The sequence below is a fragment of the Anas platyrhynchos genome, chromosome 6, assembly GCF_047663525.1.
Source record: "Anas platyrhynchos isolate ZD024472 breed Pekin duck chromosome 6, IASCAAS_PekinDuck_T2T, whole genome shotgun sequence".
In the NCBI taxonomy this organism is placed as follows: Eukaryota; Metazoa; Chordata; class Aves; order Anseriformes; family Anatidae; genus Anas; species Anas platyrhynchos.
This window is the reverse complement of record NC_092592.1, coordinates 33,562,192-33,577,247: the sequence shown is the minus strand read 5'-3', so window position 1 is coordinate 33,577,247 and position 15,056 is coordinate 33,562,192. Positions and strand designations below refer to the sequence as shown.

Below are 15,056 nucleotides of genomic sequence, written 5' to 3'. Positions count from 1 at the left end.
GTCCTCAGCACCAACTGTTTCACTCAACAGGTAAGCTCCTATTTGTCCACACTGCTTATTAACAGATATATAAGCACACAACAATTATTTTCTTTTAGGTGTATAGAAGTCTCACTTAGTGCCTATATACGTACACTTACACTTCTTCTATGTGTTCTTTTAAAAGAACACATAGAAGAACACTTCTAAGTATTCTTTTGAAAACAGGAGTTGGACTATCAAGACAGCTGTTGCTTAGTTACTTAGACCTTGCTGTGATGAGACAACAGTTAAATATCCTTACAGAACTACAACCCTCCTGCCCCTCCATCTCACTATCTGTGCCAAGAGCAAAAAAATGTACATTTCACAGTGCAACATTAATTTTAGCAGTGTCCCCTTCACTATATTAATGTTTCTCTTTCATACTATGATATTTTGAAATATGAACCAAAATTAATAGCATTCAGGAAAAAAAAAAAAAGAAAAAAACTTGTTAATGTAATACAAGGAAAATGCATCACCAAAGTCTATGTTATTAAATTAATATTGTAGAATTTTCCTAAGAGATCACATATGCTGTTTTTCTGAAATATTATTTACTGCCTTTTTATTGGCAAATAGAGCACATTTTAATTGATATGTTATAAAGCAAGTACAATTCTAAAATAAAAATAATTGAACAATTATTTTTCTAAAACCATGAATTTGAATAGCAATTATTGTCACAGCAGTTGATTTCTCTCATTGTACTTGACAAGAACATTGTGTTTATGATTATGATGTGCCAGGTTCAGCCATCCTTACTTGTGTTAACTAATATTCATGAAAAGCAGCTCCAAAGATTTCAACAGGATTATCTGAAGCACAAAGTAGTGTAAACATAGTATTAGGGGTCTGATATGTATGAAAGCAGTATAAACTTTTTCATGTTTTTAATGACTAATTATATTCCTCTGAATTCACAGAGTTTTTATAAGCACTATTAGAAGTAGTATTTCAACAAGTAACAATTCTAAATGATTCTGGGAATGAAGTGTTATAGTTCCAAATTAAAATGTGCATACTGGGAGGGAAAGTCACCTTGGCTGGTGATGGAGAAAGATATTCAGCTTCCTGTCAACAGTGGGGCATAGTGTATGGGCTCATGAAAACAAATCTTGACCCTGCAGAGCCAAGACACATCAGGCAGTAGACCTTCTTTCCTGGTCTAAGAAACGTCAGGCTTCCACAGGCAATGAAATATGCTGACCATATTACCATGAGCCACCATTACCATTTGAGTAGATTTAGGAGATTTCTCCTCTTATCTTTGCTAGTTGTAAGAGGTACTCTTGAGAAGTAACTAATACCAGCAGTACCACGCAAATGCCATTTTCTGCAATTGCTCAGCCAATAGCTGAGCAATCATTCCCTCTTCACCTACATTCATTTAATTGTTGAACAAACTTAAATGTAGCAGGATTTTTTCCTGTTACAGCCTAGATCTATGCCCCATTCTGATTTGAATTTTCCTCCCCTGTTGTTTTAATAAGGCAATAGCTCCTGAGCACCAACTTTTCTTCTGCAGTTTCTCCATGAAATAGAAGAAACCAAAGGAAATTTAATTCAACTGTGACCCTTCCAATCATAAAGCCATACAAAGGGTACAAGCCTTCAGTTCTTGCTTCCTGAACTGGGAAGTGAAAGTGTCTGAATATGACGCAAATGATCTAAGATAGTATGTAAAACTTCAAAAATAACCAAAATTCATTTAAATGTAAATTTGTTTTTATTTATTTGTCTCTCAGGTGGAATTCGCACATGTTAAGCAACACCTTTCAAGCTCACTTGAAACTAATTACATGGTTAATTCTTATCCAGATGACAGAGCTTAAAATGCTATTTTTGGATGCAATCCTGAAAACCTATATATTTCCATAAATAAATCTTACCTGAAGCATCTCATGAAAGTCACATTAAGTTGCCCCTAAAATTCTCTTCTTACGTGTCCACTACTACCAACCTTATAAAAACAGATTAACAGTTAAAAGGAAACACATATTGCCTTGTCTAATCTGGTCCTCCCAGGCAGAGCCATATGTCTGGTAAGGATGCATGATAAAGGAGACACACATTGTATTTGTTTCACTGTGTCATGGTTGATTACCAGGAATAGCATCTGCACAGTGATGCAGTTCATAAAATTACTGACCAAAGTTTTAAATGAAGGTTTACAAACAATACAAGGGCATAATGCTAATATCATAGTTTATGGTTTAAAGAAGACCTGCACATACGGAGAGTCAGATGAAATCACTGTTCTCTAATATATGCAAAACTTCTTAAATATGGTGATTGAAAATCTGTGTACCCTTTCTGCAGCTCACACAGCAAAGTAACTGCCAGGAGCAGCTCTGCAGGTATAGAACACAATAATATGTAGCTATTTTAATGTGAAAAAAGGATGACAAATTATACAATAGGGATAAGAATGTAGAGAAACTCAGTTGTTTACTGGTAGAAGCTTTTCTCTTTATTTGAGTATTCAACATGTATTTAAAAAAAAATAAAATAAAATATAAAAGTAAACCTAAAAGAATGCTTTAAAGATTCTGGATTCCTGCATTTCCATAGAGTGTTCCTTGTTGTTAGCCTACCACCTATCCAGTATCATCAGTGCAGATTTCAACTGTACACCAAGAAAACATCAAACCTCTGTGAGGATTCCCACCTATTATCAGAGCAGTCCTTTTAAGGACTTCAATCCTTTTAAGGACTTAAGTCCTTTTAAGGAAATCATCTCTAAAGAAGAAAGGTGCCTGGAAAACTAAGGAATATTGTAACTTGTCTTGAAGACTACTATAATCTCAGACACAACCTAGTTTTAAAGATATCATGTAACCACATCACTACTTTGTCCTATACAGGAAGTATGTTCAGACATGAGAATTTAAAAAAAAAATAATAAATGAGTAAATAAAATAATGGCAGATAGTGCTTTAATCTCCAAACCTGATGTGCGATTTTGGAATCAACAGTACTCAGGTGAGTGTAGAATTTTAAATCCTTTAGCATTATCTCATCCAAGCATCATTTCTTTTGGCCTATGTCCTCTGTAGCAGCTGTATTTTAACAAGGAATCAAAGTAAATCCCCTTCAAGAAATCAACTCCTTTTACCGGCAGTGTCTGCCCATCAGATGGGATTTCCCAACCCATTCTTGAGAGCAGCCATTAATCATATGGGTATATGTTCAAGCTTCTGATATCCTAAATCAAACAATTTATTCCAACCCCACAAAGGTAGCACTAGCTTTTAGGTGTTTCCTGAACTCTGACCTGAGTGTGAACATGAGATTATACTGATCTGCTGCAGCTGGATTCTGATATGGTTTGTGTCTCTTTTTTTCTTTTTCTGGAAATTCTCAGTGACTAGCCAAACAGCAACCAAGAAATAAGTGAAGACATGCATGATCCAAGCTTACTGTCACATAATTGTGAACTTACTATTATTAGACAAGTTTAAATGATCCCAATGACATCATTTTTTAAAATGCTCCAGAAGTTTGCACCACAGCCATCTAGACCACTTATGAGTATTGTGAGTCCACTCAAAAAAAAAAAAAAAATTAAAAAAAAAATAAGCATATCTTGTGAAATATATGTGAATATATATTTTATATATATATAAAATAAAATTATGTAGGTATTACGGGAGAAGAAAGGAGTTATAGAATGTGGTTGTTTTATGACTTAGATAAACAGCAATATAAACAACAAAAAATAAAGAAATATCTATGAACTGCCTCTGCTCAAATACTTCAACCCAGATGAATCACCTATATCGAGTGGGGCAGCACAGTATAGGTATTCATGGACTGGTTCACCCAAACACTAACACACAGGACCACAATGCATGCCTGTGCATAAAACAAATTATGACCAAAGGATTAAATGCACAGGCTGAGACCCTCCAGCTACTTTGCATGTGGAGTGGAACTTGCTTTGGAAGTAATAAGGATTTACTTCCAAAGTAAAAGATGCTCACTTCCTTTAGGTGGCCCATTGGCCATAGTAAATATTTTTGATGGGAGCAGCCTTTCTATTTTGAGACTGGCTTTGGAAGCAGAGATCTGTAGCATTACAGAGGAGATAAAATAAATGTGATGGACAAATTAAAGCCATATCCCTATGCCACAGGGATCTCAGACCAGTCCCCTTAGAAGCACTGGATCTTGTTGTGGCATAAAACATTTGGACTGCTCTATAGAAGTTAAAAGAAATACATGAAAGAAAGGGAAATGAGCCTTAGAAGCAACATACTGTCAAGAGCATTCTGTGAAAAAGCTGTAGAGAAGTGCATTTAAACAGACTACTGAAAATGTAACCAAAATTATTTTGTTGAGAAGGAGGAAGAACAAAATTAAATAATACACTAAAACTTCAATATTGCTATTAATAAAGCCCTGCAATTTAAGTACAGAATGCGTAACTGACACCAGGGAGCTTAAAATATCAATATCTACTGCTTTTTATAGAACTTATATTTTAGTTAAAGTAAGCAGCATCAATTAAATACCACTATAATAAATATTAGTTAATTAGTAGGAACAGCTACCATATCCTTCTTTCAATTGCTTATTAATTCATATTGAATGCAGAAAAGCAGCTTATTCCCTCATCTTCCAGACATAAACTCCTATAATGGTTTGAAACCATTCCCTGACAACTGCCCCAACAAAGAACAGGTTTATTGGTCTTTGTTTTATTGGTCTTTGCTGTGCAATGAAATATCAAAATACTTGGATTTTGGAAGGAGGAAAGAAATGTGTCCATACAGGGAATATATTTATGAAAAATGAAGTGTTTTTTTTTGTTTGCTTGTTTGTTTGTTTGTTTACTTTGTTTCCTTCCAATAGTGTATATATGCCTAAATGTTATAAAGAATATAGGATTTTAAAACCTACAAGCTGGAGTTGGACTCGATGACCCTTTTGGGTCTTTTCCAAATCAGGATATTCTGTGATTATTAAATAATTATTAAATAGTTAACAATATATAATGTATAAATGCACACATGTATATATTGTATATTTTACTACATGCATGAATGATTTATACACACACACATGCACACAAAGCTGTCTTTTCATATTTAATATACCAGGACCCATACCAGAAGCTACTAATAAGAAGTATGAATGGATGCTCAATTATGCAAACAGCCTGTATATACAACTTTAAAAGGAAAATTTTTATAGTATACATCAGGATACTCTCTGGAAGACTGACATCCAAATTTCATTCTGCCAATACAATATCAAACAGAAATGAACCATTTAAAAGGAATCTATAATATATTACACAATAAAGCTTTAGATGTGAACTTTAACTCTCAGCAGTTCTTCCTTTCACCTCTTTGAAGGAGCAAATAAAGAAGATTTACAATCAAAGAGGTTTAATCTAACATAAACCGAAATTAATCTCCATAGAATAAATAGAACATCACACCCATAAAGTGTGATTATGTTTCTTTTACTCATGGAAAAGACTTTCATATTTCAAATAATCTTATGGTTTTGCCCTTCATGGGTGAAATACTCTATATTTCTCCCAACAAGTGTTGTTGTACATGTATGTATATATATTATATGTATATATATTATATATATATATATATATATAAAGGAAAAAAAAAAAAAAAAGCACTATTTCCATGAAATTTCCAGACACATTATGATATATAGAATTTAATATTTTCTGCAGAAACATTCAGAAAGAATTAGAAATTAAATATATTGTTTCTGCTCTAAATAGATGCGCTTTCACTTCAGCTTTTGCAATGATTTTGCTGATTTATAAAAATTATTTACAATTTTTTGTTAATCAAGATAAGTCTCCTTCATTAAAATTATGGCATATTAGTGAATTTGGGGAAAAAGAACTGCCAACAAAAGCCGCATTTCAGCAGCCTGCCACATCAAAAGATTCACATTATTTCAACAGCTTTTTTTTTTTTTTTTTTTTAAATAATTATTTCCCCTCATTCTTTTTGCTCTCTGTGCTGTTTTTTTCAGTTTGGCTTTTATACTTTGATAATAAATTGCACAAATATAAAATACAATTAGAGAGCCACCAAGGCATATCTATTTGATGACAGCACTGTTTAGGGTACTAGACTCAAATATGATCAAAAAGTTTATTACTTTGTTAAAGGACTTTTCCCTTCATTATTTTCAATACCTTTTCCAAAGAGGAAAGGTATATATTCGAAGCTGTAAGTGTTAAGAAGTCATAACTTTCCCTATAAAAAGCCTCATTAAAAGTTCTCCTGAAGACAGAATAAGGATGCTTAGATTTCTAGATTCATCATTATTGTTCTGTAATTGTACTATATAAAAAATACAAAAATGCTGATGCCCCTACATGTGATATTTACAATTTTGACTGAAAAGATTCAAGACATGTAAGAAAAGAAATATCATTTTGAAACTGTAGAGTGTTTTCCTAAAATATCATAAAAAATATTAAAAGCACACAGGAAGACAATTATTATACAGAACATAATTAAGCCACACATACAGACTAAATTTCGATGATAGCATATATATAGATGATTTAACTACTTCTTAATGTAAATCTAATGTTCTTCTAATGGTTTAGGGAAGCTTTTGGAGTCCACAGCAGAATTTCCATAATATTGCATCTTACTGACAAAATGTAACACATCCCCGTAAATAAATAAATAAGCCATTTAGATAAAAACCAAAATTTTCCATACCAAATGCTTTTTTGGTACAGGGAAGTTTTGCTGTAGTATTTGTTTCATTACTACATTTCAAAGCTGATTGCATAAATTCCTTTCGAATTCAGAAGTCTCCTTTCAAAAATAATTATATTTAAAATTTTAATATTTAATGGTTATTAAGTACACACTATGACATTCAGTCTAGCACTCTCAATACAAGGACCCTCAATATTTCTTTACTGCCATAAGCAGACAGCTCATTTCTTTGATGTCACTCATTTCACAGCTTGCCATACCAACTGCATCTGCTAAGACAGACCAGCAGAGTACTTGACAAAGCACCTTATAATTTGCTGTAGTGGACAATAACATTATTGCCTAAACTCCACTGTTTTACTTCCCTTTTTCTTTAATTATTTTTCTTCATCAGCTTTCACAGAATCAGAGAATTTCTAGGTTGGAAGAGACCTCAAGATCATCGAGTCCAACCTCTGACCTAACGCTAACAGTCCCCACTAAACCATATCGTTAAGTTCAACATCTAAACATCTTTCACCCCACTTCTTCATGTACATCTGGAAACTACTGAAGTTGACTTTGCAACTGATTACATGTACCCTATCATAAAAAAGACAGAATTGCTTCTCTTTTGAATTAAAATGACAAAAGCAAAATTTCAAGTCCATTTATCAGAGATGAAAACCTGTTCTAATTCCTTGGTTAAAGTGCAGTGGATGGAGTTTCATAAAAGTGACTAGGATTAAGCACTCTAAATACAAATAGCTGTGAGTTCCAACATTGCTTTAGTCTGAGAAAACAACTGACTAACCAGATTTGACAAAATACAGTATAAAATGTAGGGATTTTTTTTTTAATAAATAACATAAAATAACATAAAATAACATAACATAACATAACGTAAAATAACATAACATAACATAACATAACATAACATAACAGAACATAACAGAACAGAACATAAAATAAAATAAAATACAATAAAATACAATAAAATAACTGAAAGGAAAACTTTACAGAACTGCCTCAGAGTAAGAGAGCCTGCATAGAACTGAATCTTCAAAAAATAAAATAATTAAAAAAACATTGATACTTTCTGCAGAAATATTGGGAAATATCTTACAGATGCCACCTTCAGAGACCTCTGGTGTGAACACAACTACATAATGGCTGCTTCAATTCTGATGAGATTTTGCAAAAGAAATGACAAAATGCTCTTTGGAGTACATTTTCTTTTTTTTTTTTTTTTTTTTTAGCAAAAAAATAAATCTTTCAAATCCTGTTACTGTCACTCAAAGATTATTTGCATGCTGATATGGTTTTGCAACTACATTCAAGCATCACATTGCTGGGGAAAAAAATGAATATATCTTATGGGATATGGAGCATTATATATGAAGCATCCCATCTAATAATTTTGTACATCTATGTATAACTGCTCCATTGTACATAATGATTCTTTTATACCCTTCATCAAACTTAATTCAGCTGTGATCAGCACTTACTCTCTCATGCAGCCACAGGAAAAAATACAACCCACACGAGGTAGAATTTCAAATCTATTCTTGATTATGCAACTTCCATCTGTGGCTAAGCAACAACAGAAATTATTTCTAGATATTATGAACTGGGCAAAACTTAGGATTAAATACTTCACCAGGCACATTGAACAGCTCTCCCATACTGTATTTGACACATAGGTGAAGTCAGAAATGGAAAATTTTAAATGCAAGTATTTGAAGGAAGGAAAAGATCAAATCTGCTATACATCAAGCAAGTTCATAGACCACCTCCAGATTTCAAGCTGAGCAAATATTTTGTACTTTGAGGAACACAGTTTGTTGAAATCAAAATATTTCAGGCTCTAGTGCACTCAAATGCACTTCCAAATGACTCAAAAGGATGAACAAAGAAAGAAGAAAAACAAGAATAAAATAATGGAAAACAGTTCTATTCACCAGGGAATTAAGTGACTCATCTGTTGTTTAGAAGAGCCACCAGTCCAGTGGTACTGAGGAATCTCCTTTGCCTGCTGGCTAATAACAAGTGGCTGCCTTCTCAGGAAATATAAATATATCAAATAACTTTGTGATGAAAAAGCTTCCTGGTGATTTGTAGTACAGAAGACTTAAAGTTACATTTTACAGTTCAAAAACAAATATTTTCAACAATAACAAAAACTGAAATTGCCCATTGCAGCATAGACGTGCTTGTCCCAGTGGGAGTCAAACAACTCTTTACTTCGAAGTCAGGTGAAAATTGTTTAATGCATGACTAAGTAAAAATCAATTTTATTCTAGCCCTAAATGTAAAATCCATTTTTGCTATGATAACTTGATTTGCATGTTACCAGAAGATATTTCAATTTTGATTTAAAAGATTTCTGCATTTCCTGAGAATCTAGCCATCGTAGACGTGATCTGATCCATACAGACTGCACTTTGTCCATTTTATTGCAATCTCTGAAACAAAGCATGCTAAAATCCAGCATTAATTTATCATCCTTGCTTTTAACAAAACCAAACCAAAACACAAAACTGCACAGATTAACCAAAGGATGCTCGTAAAGAGAAGGTTTTCACCTGTTGCAAATTTACACCAAGAATGCCCCATTCAGGTACTGAAGCTCTCAGGAGATCTGACACAACCAGCTGTAGTGCAGCCATCCACTCTCATTGCATGAAACCTAACTGAAGGGACTGCTTTGAGTTCTTGGCACCCACAGTCATACAGATGGGGGTGATAAATCTGTTTCTTCAGTATCTCCTCTTGTAACTCATACTAGTCCTTGTCATAATCTAAATGCCCATTCCTTCCTCCTGCAATAAACACAGGCCATATTTTGAACATTGTTTTTCCTCACTTGTAGCACACAGAAAGGTTTGTGAAGAAGAGTGTACCCCATGATCCTAAGTGGCCATTCTTTCATAGAATGTCTTAATAGCAAGCAAGAAAAATTTGCTTCCATATTTCCTAATATCACTCCACTCATTACAAATGAGTACAATGAAAGCATACCATTCCAGCCAGTGATAAAATCCACCAGCTGGCAGCTCCACCTGAAAAGCTGAACCACAGACAAAGGAAGGAATCATTCTGAGAGCATAGAGAAGATCTATGCTCAGAGAAAAGCCTGCTAAGTTAATGGCTGGCATTTTGCATTTGAAACACACCTTACAAAAATAGTATGACTGTAGCAGTTGCGTTTCATTGCCTATCACAACAATACATATAGCTAAATTTTGTTATCTGTTTCAAATTCTTGCTCACAGGATTATGAGAAAAAAATGCATTTTGTACTTCGAACTTCGAAGTTGTGCTTCAGATTCTTGATACAAAAAAAGAAAAAAGTTTCCAAGAAATGCATAAGTACTGTTATAAATTCTTAACCTTGCTTTTGACACGGTTTCCCATAGGATCCTACTGGACAAAATGTCCAGCATACAGCTAAATAAAAACATCATACGATGGGTGAGCAATTGGCTAACGGGCAGGGCCCAAAGGGTTATGGTGAATGGCGCTGCATCAGGCTGGCGGGCGGTCACTAGTGGGGTCCCTCAAGGCTCCATTTTAGGGCCAGTACTTTTCAATATTTTTATAAATGATCTGGATGTAGGAATAGAAGGTATTTTGAGCAAGTTTGCCGATGACACCAAACTTGGAGGAGTTGTGGACTCGAATGAGGGTGGAAAGGCCTTGCAGAGGGATCTAGATAGGTTGGAGAGCTGGGCGATCGCCAACCGCATGAAGTTCAATAAGAGCAAGTGCCGGGTCCTGCACCTGGGACGGGGAAACCCTGGCTGCATGTACAGACTGGGCGATGAGACACTGGAGAGCAGCCTAGAAGAGAGGGATCTGGGGGTCGTGGTAGACAGCAAGTTGAATATGAGCCGGCAGTGTGCCCTGGCAGCCAGGAGGGCCAACCGTGTCCTGGGGTGCATCAAGCACGGCATCGCTAGTAGGTCGAGGGAGGTGATTGTCCCGCTCTACTCTGCGCTGGTGCGGCCTCACCTCGAGTACTGTGTGCAGTTCTGGGCACCACAGTATAAAAAGGACATGAAACTGTTGGAGAGTGTCCAGAGGAGGGCTACGAAGATGGTGAAAGGCCTGGAGGGGAAGACGTACGAGGAACGGCTGAGGGCACTGGGCCTGTTCAGCCTGGAGAAGAGGAGGCTGAGGGGAGACCTCATCGCAGTCTACAACTTCCTCGTAAGGGGGTGTCGAGAGGCAGGAGACCTTTTCTCCATTAACACCAGTGACAGGACCCGCGGGAACGGGGTTAAGCTGAGGCAGGGGAAATTTAGGCTTGACATCAGGAGGGGGTTCTTCACAGAGAGGGTGGTTGCACACTGGAACAGGCTCCCCAGGGAAGTGGTCACTGCACCGAGCCTGTCTGAATTTAAGAAGAGATTGGACTGTGCACTTAGTCACATGGTCTGAACTTTTGGGTAGACCTGTGCGGTGTCAAGAGTTGGACTTGATGATCCTTAAGGATCCCTTCCAACTCAGGATATTCTATGATTCTATGATTCTATGATTCTAACCATACTTTTATTCAGAAGCAGCTTTAGAATTCAGGAGTATGTTAGCTCTCAATTCAGGATTTACTGAGAAAAATAATATAAAATAAAATTAATAAATATTGATCATTGAAAATTTTATACACAATAAAATATGATCTAAAGAAAAAATATGTTTTCAGAAATTAAAGACACTCAATATACTACTGGAAAATGACTAAAATGTTCCTTAACTAAAACATTATTTTCATGTAAGATTTGCTGACACTGAAAACTCCTTAAATTATAGCTTATAAAGAAAAAAGTCAGGCTTTAGCTTATTGCATGTTTACTGGTGAGGGCAACATCAGAATAAACTGTCTGTAATAGTGAGGACTGAATTTCTTTAGTTTGAAGAACAAGAAAGATCATTCAAATTTGCTGCCTGTGAAATTTTTCTAATGAGACTTTTACTGCTTCAAAGCAGGTGGAAAAAAAAAGCTACACACTTCTCAACCGGTATGGCAGCTAGAAGTCTTCAAGGCATAACCTAAAAAAACTAAAAAAAAAAAAGTGACAAACACAAAATAGATGCCACAGTCTCAATAAGACTTGAAGAGAATCTGTTACTACCTTTAGATATCTGACTGCATTTCTGATTTCCAAGAAAAGGTCACTACACCACTACACCAGTAGGTACAACAAAACAATCCAGTATAAAAAATAAGACATTAAATAGTATGCCCTCTCCCCCCCCCACCACACCACCAAATATCATGGCCCAGGGCACTACAGTTCCCATAATATTCTGCTTATTTCTACAAGAGAACTTGAATTTCTATCATTTTCTTGTTCTAAGCTATAAAATAGTAGATTGTACATTAGTTACAGATCTAACCATAGCTTTTTTGTTTTCTTATGTTTAGTCTAAAACTAATTCCTTACAGAATAATACTTTTTAAATTGTTGATACATCTTGAAAATTCTAGGGAAGCTTTTTATTCTCATGTTTCTGAATGAAGCAGTAAAATGCATACTTCATCTTTTACTCTGGAACACTCACACCATAAAGGAACAGTTTTAAGCTTTACATATGAATGATCATTTAAAAGAACAGTGACTGTCAAACAAACCTATTTCCTGGTTTGGCTGGGCAGCCAGGGTGGAAAGGGTTATAGCCTGTGCTCAGAAGGGTGGAAAATGTAATACTAGATGGGAGAAGGTCCTAGACACATTTTTCAAGGCTGGTTGAAACATGTTTTGACAGTAAGCACATTAAACCTGTGTTTATACACAATTGTTTGCTCTTTCAATAATCCTGGCAAACATGATGTAAACTATTACCAATGTAATTTGCCAGTGTTTTAACACGCTACATTCCTATCCAGCTCATATATATATGTGTTTTTTGTTTTGTTTTGTTTGTTTGTTTGTTTTTTTTAAAAAAAGGAAGAAAAAATGAAAAAAAAAAAAAAAAAAAACACCTCAAAAAGTTTGACTGGGTTGCAACCTATTGAAGCAAAATTTTCAGATGAAACCTTGACTACTAGAAACCACTTTGGAGAGGTCATATTAATAGTTTCCTTGGGTATAACTAACTCTGTCCACTAGAGTGGAAAAAAAATAGTTATTGCTATATTTTCCTATTAGAAATATTCTGCAGATTGTTAAGACTAGTGATCCTGTGGAAATAACATCCAATTTAAAATCTACTGAAAGTTGTAATGGAAATTTTTAACTAGAAATTTTTTCTTCTAAATTTTTCAGGGTCTGGTTCTTTGTAAAGAACACAGGAATTATTTTCCGTAGATCTACTACAATTGCAAATACATTCTGCATTTAATGGTTCAATGACAAACAGCCTGACAATTCCTTCTTTGGATCATTTACACTGACTGACCATTTTCTACCTCAGATGTTGGTGAGGATGCTATGCGTGCAGTAGTTACTACATGGGAGTGCTGCTGTGACGTTATGTGTGATTCCATGATAATTCCATGGTAAGAATACAAATGGCGATCTAACACCTATAGCTCTGTGCTCAACACACACACAAACAAAGAGACAAACAAATAAAACACCAACAAAAAAACACAGTACAAGCTTTTGTATTGGAGACAGCCAGTTAGCCAAGCTGTCGGCTCAGGCTAATTTTCTAAGCAGAGTTAATTGACTGGGACTGCAGTGCAATTAACTTATTTTATGCCGGTATGCCTTTAGTTCATTCAGACTAACTCAACCTCCTTCCCTTACCTTCCAAAATCTGCTTTGTATATTGTGACTCTACTATGTGCTTTTCTTTTTGTTTCTACTTTTTTTCTGATAAACACAGAATGAGATTTCCTAAGCACATAGATATCCTGCCTACATCTACAAGCACCAGAACACTCCCCTGCATCCCAGGCTTTGTGGCTGTATCTGAAGACACAGAAAGCCACACCTAATCACACGGAAATGAAGCCAAAGAAAGCCTTTTCCCCAGTAATTCTCTTTTTTATAAGCCAGGAGCAACAGCACTGACCCAGCGATAAAAATAAGGCAGAAGAGCACACAAATCAGTCTCCCTTCTCTTAGATGAATACTCTAATCATGAGGCTGCTGCCTGTCCAGACCAGTCAGCCTGATTTTTTTTTCCTACATACACATACAAATGATTTTGTTTATACCATAATACAGAACTTAGCCCAAAGTCATTCAAGAAAAGCTCTTAAAAGCAGAGTATCATTCTTAAAAGCACACTTTTTGCTACTAAACCAGTTTGCTTATACTTTTGAATGACACTCCTGGTTAAACAGGCTGCCAAGTGATATTCAGTTTTGTGAAACTCTAAATGTCACAAGAAAGCCTAAAGATGTTTCTAAATGATGTTTCAACATCAAGGGGTATCATGCAACATTATATCAAGATGCTAAAATATATTTTGATAGACATTCCATTTCTTATCGTAACCATCAAGCCCAAGAATCAAACCTTAGCTTGACATATGTGGGTATTCGGAAGGTGTCTTGCCATTAATTGCAAACTTTTTTGGTCCTTGCTGGTATTGCTGCAATGCACGACCAATAGGATCTCCCGTTTCTTTTTTTTTTTAAAAAAAAAAAAAAAAAAACTATAAGAATTTCTGCAACTGGATATTAATGCTATGCTGCAGATGGCTGCAAGCCCATGTTCTTGAAATTAATGCTAGCCTAAAGCCTTTTTAATTACACTGGGGCTGCATCAAAGGCAGTGGTACCACAGCTGCCAACGAGGACACCCCTTCTTTCAGTAACGGGTATTGGATGGGCCTTTGTTTCCTTAGCGTATAGCATAGGCAATGCAAGATCTTTCATCAGGAGCCTGGTGAGTTTGCACTTGCTCAGAATAAAACATATCAGATAGACCATCATACCAGGAAAACTACCGCAATATATCTATACAGAAGACATTACCATCACACAGCCTATAGTTTACCATTTCTAAGCCAGCATTATGACACAGAGAAGAAATAAACTGCTCTTAGTCATCTGCCTCTGCTATTTGTCACAGAACTGTTCTATCACACTTGGACAGATTTTGCTTTCTTCAATAGGAGTTTGTCTTAAAGTTCACATGAGCACCATTATTTTTTTTTTTTTGGATGTTGCTTTGGATCTTTGTTTCCCAGAAACAAAACAAAACACTTCTAGACTGACCATTAGGCAACCAGCATGTTACTGCTCTGTTTGTGGTGAAAAAGGAGAAATGGGAGGTTTTGCATCAACCACTTAAGTGCTCATTAGCCCACATATTGGATGAAGAATACTTCAGGGCCTGCTCATTTCTGCCCCTTTATAGGTGACATCAATTCATG

The 15,056-nt window shown here is 35.4% G+C and overlaps 1 protein-coding gene across 17 annotated transcripts in view; it reads right to left on the bottom strand.

Moving 5' to 3' along the window:
* The window catches only part of ATRNL1 (attractin like 1), a 493,325-nt gene that overhangs the window by 225,274 nt on the left and 252,995 nt on the right, over positions 1 to 15,056 (bottom strand). The gene's annotated exons all lie outside the window — the stretch shown is intronic.